Genomic DNA, 11746 nt, shown 5'->3' on the forward strand with positions numbered 1-11746 from the left:
GCACGTTTAGAAGACATGCGTGTTTGTAACAGAATCCACAGGAGAAAGCTGCCTCACACATTGTATTTCGGATGCAGGCAGCCAATCCACGCTAATTTGCGCGAAATATAATCGATAATCTTAGCCAAAGGTTATCGATAATAGGCCTCTCAGTAGATGTATTTGAATCTTCTTTGACGTCCATGTCCATGCCTCGCAGATTTGTGCGTATCAAGCTAAGCAGCGCAATCACTGAATAAAGAACTACATTGTGAGACGTTTCGTCTACGATGTGAGAGTATGAAGTCTAGTCTGCTGACAAAGGGGTGGCCTAGCAAAAGGTGCCGTCTCCTGTAATTTCGATGCTCTTCTGGATGACATTTCCGGTCACGGGTTCTTTCGACAAATTCTGATGTTATAAGTACACTGTTTCTATTTAAATGCGACATTTCTGAAGAGTACATTACATACTTGAATATTTTGTAAATAATAACACTAAGGATGTCAAACAACAGTTATCAACATCTTTTTCGCTATCTCCATAAATAAAGGTTTAACAACGGCATAGTTTCATTTTTCTGGTATGTGTCGCATTAAAAGCATCACCAAGGACATTACTTTTAAGTTATATTAACTCTTCTGAATTCTATAAGAAATTCCATACGAAGTTTCAAAGTGAAAGGAGCCTCTCTCAATGTATGTACTTCTTCTCCTCATACATCCTACATGTAAAACAGTACATGTACACCGCACACAGTCCTTTGGTGCACCTTACCTACACCTATACTAGAAGAGTTCGATTTTACTCCATGCCGCAATCTAGTAGATGTTATTCTGGACAAGCTTTACGTAACTGTTTTAAGTCTTCTCCAGGGATAATGGCTATTACAAGAAGAAATTACTTCTGTAAGACTGTAAAAGTTATTTATTGCATAATTATATGAAAAAATATAAATTATATCTCGATACACGAAATGACGTATTTGAACGTCAGCCAGAAACTTTCATGATAGTAGTTAAGCCATAACTGCAACGTTACTTAGCTATATATACATACCATACCCAAATCGGTGTTCTAGAACACCAGAGGACACACTTAATAATCGTTGCAATATATCAGAATTTGTGCCCACACAGATAACTCTTGTTACAATGATGCAGTTGTTATCTCAAATCTTCCAGCCAGGATACTCATGTGTGCCTCTTTCATGTGGCATTCTGCTAATTGAACTATTCTGGCACTCCTCGTTGTCTGTCTGAAAGCTGCGAACTCCTGCTCGTCTATTAATTGTGCGAGTGACTTGACAACGGAAGATTAAGTTCTTGGTTTCAATCCTGGTCTAGTACACAGTATTAACCTGTTAGCAAGTTTCATACCATTGCACAATTCACCAGGGAGTGAAAATTTTACCTTATTGTTCTAAAAGAGTGGTGCTAACATTTAGAGTTCTGGTTAATTTCACGAATCATTGGTCTGTATATTTCGTAACAGCAACAGTCGACAAATCCTTCGTAATATTACTATTAAACGCTGCACATGCTTCTTAAAACTTTTTGCAATAGTATGAAGTTTGAGGGCACTGCAAGAAACAACTGTCACATTCCATCATTGCAAAGCATATATAGAATTTCAGCTGTTGCTGGAATAGTATCTGTTTGGAACACAGCTGACATTAAATGCCTGTTCATTAAACACATATAAGCGACTATATACACTGCAATTAGAACGGATACGATTCTTCAGTAGAAACAGAAAAATTGTACCATACATTCTGAACTTGTTTCGGCTCTTTGAATAATCTCAGCAAAGCTCAGAGTCGGTATCGATGGAAATGTCGAGCAATTCATCCCTACAAATCAGTTGTTAGAATGCAGATAGCATGACAGTCGCTGGGGTATATGGCTAATTGAGTCGCTAGAAACAGCTACGAATCTATGAATGATTTGTGCCCAATCGAACACTGGAATTAGCTCTCTGCAGATCCTTGCTGCGTTTCTACTTTACTAAATATCAAACTACACTTTAGGCTAAAGAGCACAACGACAACAACAATACAGTAGACAGTGTAAAGGCATGTAATTAACAAAGATGTAAGCATCAATTTGGGGTAACTGGTGAGGCCAAATAACATTGAGTACATGCAAAACACGAAAAAATATTGCCACAAAGTTCAGGAATGACGTTCCCCTCGCAGTCTGAGGAGTGTATCACGTCCAGACTCTTATTAAGGAAGCGCCTACATACTTGTGTACAGACTGTTTGTGATTGGATGAAGAACTAAGCGAACAGTGTGTGTACGCCTAAATAAGGAATAAATACACATCGAGAGCAGTTACAGGGGAGGAGGCATATGGATAACATTTCCAATGAGTTTATTATCTTAATTATAAAATATTGGCTACAAGTTTCAGGGAAGGGTTAGTGCATTTTTTTGCCGATGGCCTTTCATTTACGAACAGTGGAATTGCTATGTGTAAAAAGGGAATGCAATTTAAATACACAACATCCGTAACAATTTTCTATCATTGGCTGTAAGCTTCTCCATTGTGTGATAGCTGATATGTTATTGTTATTCAGATCTGGATCCATAAGTGATTTGCTGCACTAATTTCATTCTACAGTTTTTTCAACTCCGCCCACATCGACCTGTCTCATCATTACCCATTTCATAAGACCAGTCACTCGTGACCCAACTCGTCTTATAATATTAAAAATACTCTCCTCAGGTCGTTTATATATTAGTACCTGTTGGTACGCGAAGAGAACTGTCGCTACAAGACTCCATAGATCAATTATGCTGACCTTTTCTGCGGTTAGCACTCAGATGGATGTCTATCGGAATCTGATATTTATCCACTCACTTTCCATTATTACTGTAGGTCTTTGTATGAGGGGAAAACTCAGCATGACTTACTTTTTCTTGCTATTATACGTCATGTGATTTACTCATCATCGGCTTTATTAATAATTCACTGTGGTGCCTACAAAGATTACCAAAGCACACGTATTTTTTGTGTAAATGGAAGGCTGATTATGATGTTTCCGATGTTCTGTTTAAGAAGCAGAATCGCACACGCATCAGTCCAGCATTTAAAGGTTAATTGAAAAACGAACTAAATAAAAATATGTAGGAAAGTAGAGATAAAATAGAAAATGATTTACTTAGGATAAATGCGCAAAAAGCTGTTTGAAATTATATAGGATATTTAATTCTAAAATAGGTTTCTTATAGCCATCTTGAGAACCAGACCACCTGCTCCTTCCCAACTCCTTGGAGAGGATCAGGGAAGAGATATCACAGTTTCACATCACAGAAGGAATATCCCAATCAAACCATGGGCTGCTCCTCATTAATGAGAGGTGGTCTAGACGTTCCTGATCTAGCATATCGCACTATTGAATGGCATCCTGCATGAGGTCATTTGGTGTTTGAGGAGGGTTCCCAAAAGGATTCAGTGTAAGTTTCAGCTGGTCCCAAGCATACTCAATCTACAGGATGTCAGCAAGTTGTAACCTGGAGACTTCCCTCAGATGTAAAATGCATGTGGGGAAGCCCCAGCAGGTGCCTAGTCCCCTTGCAAAGAAAGAGAGTTGAATTAAAATAAAATCATATTTCCAATCGTGGATTTTATTTTTAAGATTGTAGATGATGGTACCAGACCTATAAATCACTTAATTAAAAAGTTGATGAAAGTAGTCGGGCAAGTATTGCATTAAAATCAATTTCTCCAGCCAACTGAGGCTACTGGTGGCTTGCCTGAGTAGTGAACCATCGTTTAGAGGACACAAAGCAATATTAATGTTCACCAAACAACTAATTCTGAAAACTCACAAGATGGCAAAAATCTTTAGAAGTCTCTCAGATTACAGTCGCATCCACGCCAGTGCATTAGAGCGCTAGTCCTGCCCACATTCGAAGATCTGCCGCGACCACAGGGAAATCAGCCTGAGCTCCAGGAGGACGAACTGCTCTTCGGGCAGAAAGCAGTACGAACCGTTTGAATTACCATCCAAAGTCAAGTTGGCTATAGGGTCATTTTTTAATCCGAAGGTGCACACTCCTGTGCTGTATCCAAGGCTACAAAACTACGGACAGACATTCTCCCAACTCCATTTCGCTGTAGTTTTTGGTCGGCTTCACTTCGTTATTAGTAGCAGCGTGGGGGTCGCAGTCGTTTTATCGTAGCTGTGTTGGCTTCCTTCACTTTGGGAGCAACCACGTGTAGATTCAATCAGCGTTAGTCGAGATGGTTCACGGTAGAATGCTCGTGGCAACTTCGGCCGCCATTAAGATACAAATACGCTATTTTTACGGTGAGTAGTCGGCGATACAATTCCATCCATGCTAAGGCGATAAGCTTTTTCGTGTTGACCCTATCTACGTGTTCTTATTACGTGACTCCTCGTGGCTAACTACTTTCTTACATGATGCTCAACCACAACATTCAGTTCAGTTTTCCGATTATCACTCTTTCGAGGGTCTGGAAGATGTAATGTCCCCACAGAAAATACCCTCTACCACGCACCAATTAATCATTGTCAATCAAACCATCCACATTCATTCACTTTGGAAAAGTATCTGATCTGATTTTCTCGTAACATATGCGGCGACAGCTCGACGACGCCAAAGTATTTTCTAGTGCGTTTATTCTTTGAAATAACAGAGATGCATATATGCATTCTCCATGGTTGTTAGAGTGGTAACTATCTGGAGTATCTGTTGAGGGATTGACGTGTTTCTGAGGAATACATATTTTGCTTTTCTTCTCGCTGAAGCGAGCCAATTAACATTTGTGCCGCTAGCGGTTTGTTTGAAGAGAAAGAGACTGTAAACGGAAAATAATTAAGACGTGGAACCACCGGAGATCTGGACATGTAATGGAGATGGATTGAATACACAATTTCCTTCATAAATAAGGTTTGTGACTTTTTTGTTCTGGAGTGAATGAACGAATGAGTTTTTTATGAATCATTTGATGATCACGTTGGCCCTGTAATTAGTGGGGAAGTTTCAGCTGTGTCGAAGAGAGCCTGCAATCACTGAGTTTGTGTTAAATCGTCCAAAAAGGCTTCGCACACATCTGGAAATCGCAATCTTTCGTAAAAGGAACAAATTGTCCACACGATTGATTCTCCCGACTGAATGCAGTGTTTAACAAAGAGTTAACGTTTATAGTTTGGTTCTCGTTGTTTTTCATGTAAATTTACTTTGTCCTACAACAAAATGGCAGCTCGCCGTATATCTCAGAACTATGGATATTCTAAATTCCAATCTTTGTGACACGGTTTAGCATTTATGTGTTTTTATCTGATAACTATTACTGGTCTGTAGTTTTCCCCCTGTTCCCTTCACTAATTAAGTCATTTATCCAGGCTACAGAATCCGCAGCTGTAGTCGATGTCTCCACGGTCCAGTGAACAAAAAATTCACAGATGAGTTTGTTCTTATCTCCTGATAGTCCTACAGCACCAAACCGAATCCAAAGCTAGGATCTACTAGGCCATTCCATTCAGCTGATTTCTGCCTCCTAGAGAAACCTATTCATGAAATGGGTGGGTATTTCGTATTGTTCTTTGTAGTGGACGGCTAGAGGCCAAAGTGATAATGGGTTGAACTGAGCTCGAAGCGTGCCTCCACAAAGGCAGCACGCAACTGCGTAGCAAAATAATGACTGAATGCATGAATAACATCACTGTGGTTAATCCAAATTGGTGACCAACGTCCAGTACCGACAACCCTTCTTGCTATAAAGTGGCAGTGTGGACATGAAATGGGCTTGCAATGCCCTTCTATACATGGTGACCGATTGAACAGTGTACACAAGCCGCTTTCTCCCATTCACGAATGACGACTCGCTAAACTCAACTGACCTGAGAACGCAGGTTTTTTGCTACCTCCATTATACGCGTGGCTATAGGAACGATTACCGTCAAAAGTTTTGTAACGGTGTTTTCACTCCTTTTGTCTGAACAAAAACCCAAGATGTATATTTGGTAGAGACTGAGAATTTAGCGTACAACAAACTACTGGCTGTCTGCTACAACACTCTCCTTGCATTGGCAAATCGTGTCCTGGCCTTCATTGGTGGTAGAGCGACCGTACACGCGAGGTTGTAGTTAGAGATGTACAAATCTGTCACATCTCGCGGTTTTTCTTATTTCCACTAACCCGTCGTGTCCACAGATGTTCGTTCACTGCAGTGGAAGTGCTGGGTGTGGCCTCGTACCTAAGTGACGGACACAGTGCTGTAATTGGAGGAAAACTTAACTAATTGAACTGCAGTAAAGAACACACATTTTGACTTTTTTAAGGGGTGCCGTTTAATGATTCCGTTGGTTATTCACATCACAGTACACTGTACACTTAATATGTTGCACAACAGTAGATATCGCTCCCAGTCTGCAGTTGTAGGCAGATTACAGTTTAAGTACATTTTGCACTTTAATTACTTTTGACAAATTTTATGTTACCGCCCAATTGATCAGCCAACGACTATGTTGTTTTTAATGATATTTGTAACAACTGACGAGAGCCGCTATCGATACGTTCGTTTACTGTGAACCCCTCTCTAAGACAGCCGCTACCAACACAACCTTTGGGCCTCAAGAAACAGGGGAAGGTCTGTGTCACTTGTTTCAGACAATCGCAGCCACGTGAATTTCATGTTGCTATATACCGGGTGATCAAAAAGTCAGTATAAATTTGAAAACTGAATAAATCACGGAATAATGTACATAGAGAGGTACAAATTGACACACTTGGAATGACATGGGGTTTTATTAGAACCAAAAAAATACAAATGTTCAAAAACTGTCTGATAGATGGCGCTTCATCTGTTCAGAATAGCAATAATTAGCATAACAAAGTAAGACAAAGCAAAGATGATGTTCTTTACAGTAAATGCTCAATATGTCCACCATCATCCCTCAACAATAGCTGTAGTCGAGGAATAATGTTGTGAACAGCACTGTAAAGCATGTCTGGAAATATGGTGAGGCATTGGCGTCGGATGTTGTCTTTCAGCATCCCTAGAGATGTCGGTCGATCACGATACACTTACGACTTCAGGTAACCCCAAAGCCAATAATCGCACGGACTGAGGTCTGGGGATCTGGGAGGCCAAGCATAACGAAAGTGGCGGCTGAGCACACGATCATCATCAAACGACGCGCGCAAGAGATCTTTCACGCGTTTAGCAATATGGGGTGGAGCGCCATCCTGCATAATCATCGTACGTTCCAGCAGGTGTTTATCAGCCAGGCTGGGGATGATGCGATTCTGTAACATATCGGCTTACCTCTCACCCGTCACGGTTGCAGTTACAAAACCAAAATCACGCTTTTCCTCGAAGAAAAAAGGCCCGATAACGGTAGATGTGGTAAATCCAACCCATACCGTGACTTTCTCGTCGTGCAGTGGAGTTTCCACGACAGTTCTAGGATTTTCGGTAGCCCAAATTCTGCAGTTGTGGGCGTTGACAGACCCTCGGAGCGTGAAATGAGCTTCGTCGGTCCACAACACGTTACTCAACCAATCGTCATCTTCTGCCATCTTTTGAAACGCCCACACTGCAAATGCCCTCCGCTTCACTAAATCGCCAGGTAACAGTTCATGATGCCGATGGATTTTGTACGGATAGCATCGGAGGGTACGCCTCAGTGCCAACCAAACAGTAGTGTATGGAATGCCGGGGCGACGTGCGGCTGCACGAGCGCTGACTTCCCCGTGAGTAGACGAACCCGCTACAGTCTCCATTTCTTCCTGAACTGTCTCAGCAGCATTACGCCTTGTGCTCGGTCGGCCACTACGGGGTCTATCGTCTAAACAACCCGTGGCTTCGAACTTCGAAATCATTCTCACCACAGCTGCGTTTGTCAACGGACCTTTACCCGTTCGAATCCCCTTCCTCTGGCGATAGGATTGTAACGCTGAACTAGCACATTCCCCATTCTGATAATACAGCTTCACTAAAAGCGCCTTTTCAGGTAACGTCAACATGCTGGGACTGCTGGCGCATCTGATTCTCTCTCTTTTTCTTCTTTATTTTGCACCTCTACAAAGGTGGGCTGGCAGCGGATAAGTCTAAATGGTTCAAATGGCTCTGAGCACTATGGGACTCAACTGCTGAGGTCATTAGTCCCCTAGAACTTAGAACTAGTTAAACCTAACTAACCTAAGGACATCACAAACATCCATGCCCGAGGCAGGATTCGAACCTGCGACCGTAGCGGTCTTGCGGTTCCAGACTGCAGCGCCTTTAACCGCACGGCCACTTCGGCCGGCTGGATAAGTCTACTCCGCTCTTCAGCCACAAGCATTTCAATAAAGGAGGCAATGTAGAGAACAAGGTAACAGATTGGTAGTTAAAAACAGTAGAAACAAAAAATTAAAATCGCGAAGCCGTTCACACTCGACGAAAAAACACGAAAAACTTTCGGCACTGCGCACAAACACTGATGACTAGACGGTACAGGTGAACGAAGGCGCGTGACTGCGAAAAACACTAAACACAAATACGACGGCACACACACGAGAAACTGATGGCGATGATCTCCAGCGCGCGAATGTCCATTTCATGTGTGCGAGTCTGTGGACCTGCCAAGAGGGGAAGAAGGTGGTGGGGGAGGGAGAGGGGAGAGCATAGATGACAAGGGCAGAGGAGATGGGGGGAGGAATGAAGGTATGGGGGTAGGGGAAGCAAGGGGGAGGGGGGAAAAGGGAGGAGGGATGGAAAGTGGAGAGAAGGGAGAGAGGGTGCCCATAGGAACAAACACAGGAAGAGGGAGGGAGTATCAAAGGAGGGGTAGATGGAGGGGAGGAGGCATCATCAGGAAGGGGGAGCTGGCGGAAGCCACCTTGGGAGAGGGTATGGAGAGTGGAGAGCAGGTGGGACGTGGAAATACAGGCACGGCAGCAGACAGGGGCGGGAGAGGATGGGAGAGACAAGCAGTTGAGGAGGGTCGAGTTTGCAGGAGGTATATTTTTTTTTTGGTCATCAGTCTACTGACTGGTTTGATGCGGCCCACCACGAATTCCTTTCCTGTGCTAGCCTCTTCATCTCAGAGTAGCACTTGCAACCTACGTCCTCAATTATTTGCTTGACATATTCCAATCTCTGTCTTCCTCTACTGTTTTTGCCCTCTACAGCTCCCTCTAGTACCATGGAAGTCATTCCCTCATGTCTTATCAGATGTCCTATCATCCTGTCCTTCTCCTTATCAGTGTTTTCCACATATTCCTTTCCTCTTTCCTCTGCGTAGAACCTCCTCATTCCTTACCTTATCAGTCCACCTAATTTTCAACATTCGTCTAGAGGAGGTCTAGAGGAGGTGTAGAGGATCCATATCTGTCCGAGGAAAAGGAGGAGGTGGGGGAACGGAATAAGGTCGTACAGCATCCATGTGGGGGAGGGGAGACGGATGTGATAGGCAAGGCAAAGAGCATGGCGTTCTAGGATCAGAAGGGATTTGTAAAAGGTAGGGGGAGTGGAGATCCAGGCAGGGTGGGCATAGCAAAGGATAGGGCAGATGAGGGATTTATAGGTATGGAGGATGGTGGAAGGGTCCAGACACCATGTGCAGCCAGAAAGGAGCTTGAGAAGATGGGGCCGGGAGAGTGCCTTGGCTTGGATTGTCCAGAGGTGGGGGGTCCAGGAGAGGCGACGATCAAGGGTGACGCCAAGGTACTTAAGGGTGGGGGTGAGGGTGATAGGACGGCCATAGACGGTGACAGAAATCGAGGAGATGGAAGGAAGGAGTGGTTTTGCCTACGATGATCGCCTGGGTTTTGGAAGGATTGACCTTAAGCAACCACTGGTTGCACCATGTGGTGAATTGGTCAAGATGGGACTGGAGAAGGTGTTGGGAGTGCTGAAGGGTTGGGGCGAGGACAAGGAAGGTGGTGTCATCGGCGTACTGGAGAAGGTGGATGGGGGGTGAAGGTGGCGGCATATCCGCCGTATACAAAAGGTACAGAAGAGGGGAAAGGACGGAACCTTGGTGCACACTGGCGGGGGGAAAGAAGTTTTAGGAATCCGTGTTATGGATGGTGACGTAGGAAGGACGTTGGGAAAGAAAGGACCCGATCAGACAGACGTAGTTAATAGGAAGGGCGAAGGTTTGGAGCTTGAAGAGAAGACCTGAATGCCACACACACACATAGGCTCGTTCGAGGTCGAGGGAGAGGAAGATAGTGGAGCGACAGGAATTAAGTTGTTCAGAGAGGAGATCAGTGAGGTGAAGGAGAATGTCATCAGTAGAGAAGGACGGCTGAAAGCCACACTGGGTAACGCGAAGGAGGCGGTGCTGGCGGAGATGCTTGGGGATGCATTGGGTAAGGATGGATTCCAGGACCTTGCTGAAGACCGAGGTAAGGCTGATGGGACAGTAGGAGGAGACAGCGGACGCCAGTTTGTCAGGTTTGAGGAACATCAGGATGTGGGAGGTTTTCCACAGATCGGGGTAGTAGCTGATGGACAGGACCACATTATAGAGCCTGGCCAGACTGGAGAGGAAGGAGGCAGGAGCTTCACGGAGGTGGCGATTGGTGACACGATCGTAAGTAGGAGCGGTGTTGAGTTTCGTGCGGAGTGTAGTGATGAGATCCTGAGTAGTGATGGGGGCATTGAGTTCAGTGTGTACAATGTTGTCCAAGTACTGGAAACCAGAGGCGAGGGGAGGGTCAGAGGTGTCAGTTCGATCGCAGACATCCGGAAAGAGGGAGTAATCGAACTGGGGATCGTCGGGGATGGTAAAGACATCAGAAAGGAAGGAGGCAAAGTGATTGGCCTTACTAAGGTTGTCAGGGGAGGATTGATCATCATTAAGGAGAGGGTAGTAGGGAGGGGGCTTAGATCCGGTATGGCAGCCGAAGGCTGACCAGTACTTGGACGAGTTGTTAGTAAGTGTAGCATTAAGACGGGTGCATGTCTGTCGCCAGTCCCGGCGTTTCTTAGCCGCGAGCATGTTTCTGATGTGTCATTGTAGTTGCCAGTGGCATCGTAGTGTGTCCTGGTTACGCGTGTGGAGGAAGGCGCGGTAGAGATGGCGGGATTCATGGAGAAGGACGACGGCCTGTGGGGGTAAAGTAGGATGGTGGGGGTGGATGGCGACAGAAGGGATGTGGGCCTCCACGGCCTCAGACAAGGTCTGCTGGAGAAAGGAGGCGGCACAGGAAATATCATCAGGGTTGTGGTAGGTGAGGGGGTGGCTATCGACCTGGGTAGAGAGGGTATCATGGTAGGCATTCCAGTCAGCACCGGAATAATCATGGATGTATTTGAGGGGAAGGTCAGTGCGAGGGTCAGGAGGGCGGTGACGATTGTCTGAAACGGTGAGGAGGACAGGGAGATGGTCAGCACCAATGGGGTCCAGGACATCCACTGCTATGCGGCCATGGAGGTTGGGGGAGGAGAGGATGACATCGGGAGTGGATTTGGATTCAGGTTGGGTTGGCTGGGGAATGGGGACGAGGTCGCCGTGGAGGGGGAGAGGAACCGATGGCAACGCCGTAACTGGGCGACGGAACGACTATGGATGTTAAGGTTGGCGGCGATCACGTAAGAGGAGAAGCTACGGTAAATGTGGGAGAGGAAGTCAAAAGAAATAGGGGCGTTGGGGTGGACGTAGATGGTGGCGCAGGTGATGGTAAGGCCAGGGAAGAAGAGACTAAGGATCAGGTGTTCTGTGGGGTCAGGAAGGAGAGGGTTGGAGCCGAACAGGGACCTGGCAGTGGTGGCCAATGATTACTCCGCCGTGTGCTATCGG

This window comes from Schistocerca serialis, chromosome 4 (assembly GCF_023864345.2).
Source record: "Schistocerca serialis cubense isolate TAMUIC-IGC-003099 chromosome 4, iqSchSeri2.2, whole genome shotgun sequence".
Lineage (NCBI taxonomy): Eukaryota > Metazoa > Arthropoda > Insecta > Orthoptera > Acrididae > Schistocerca > Schistocerca serialis.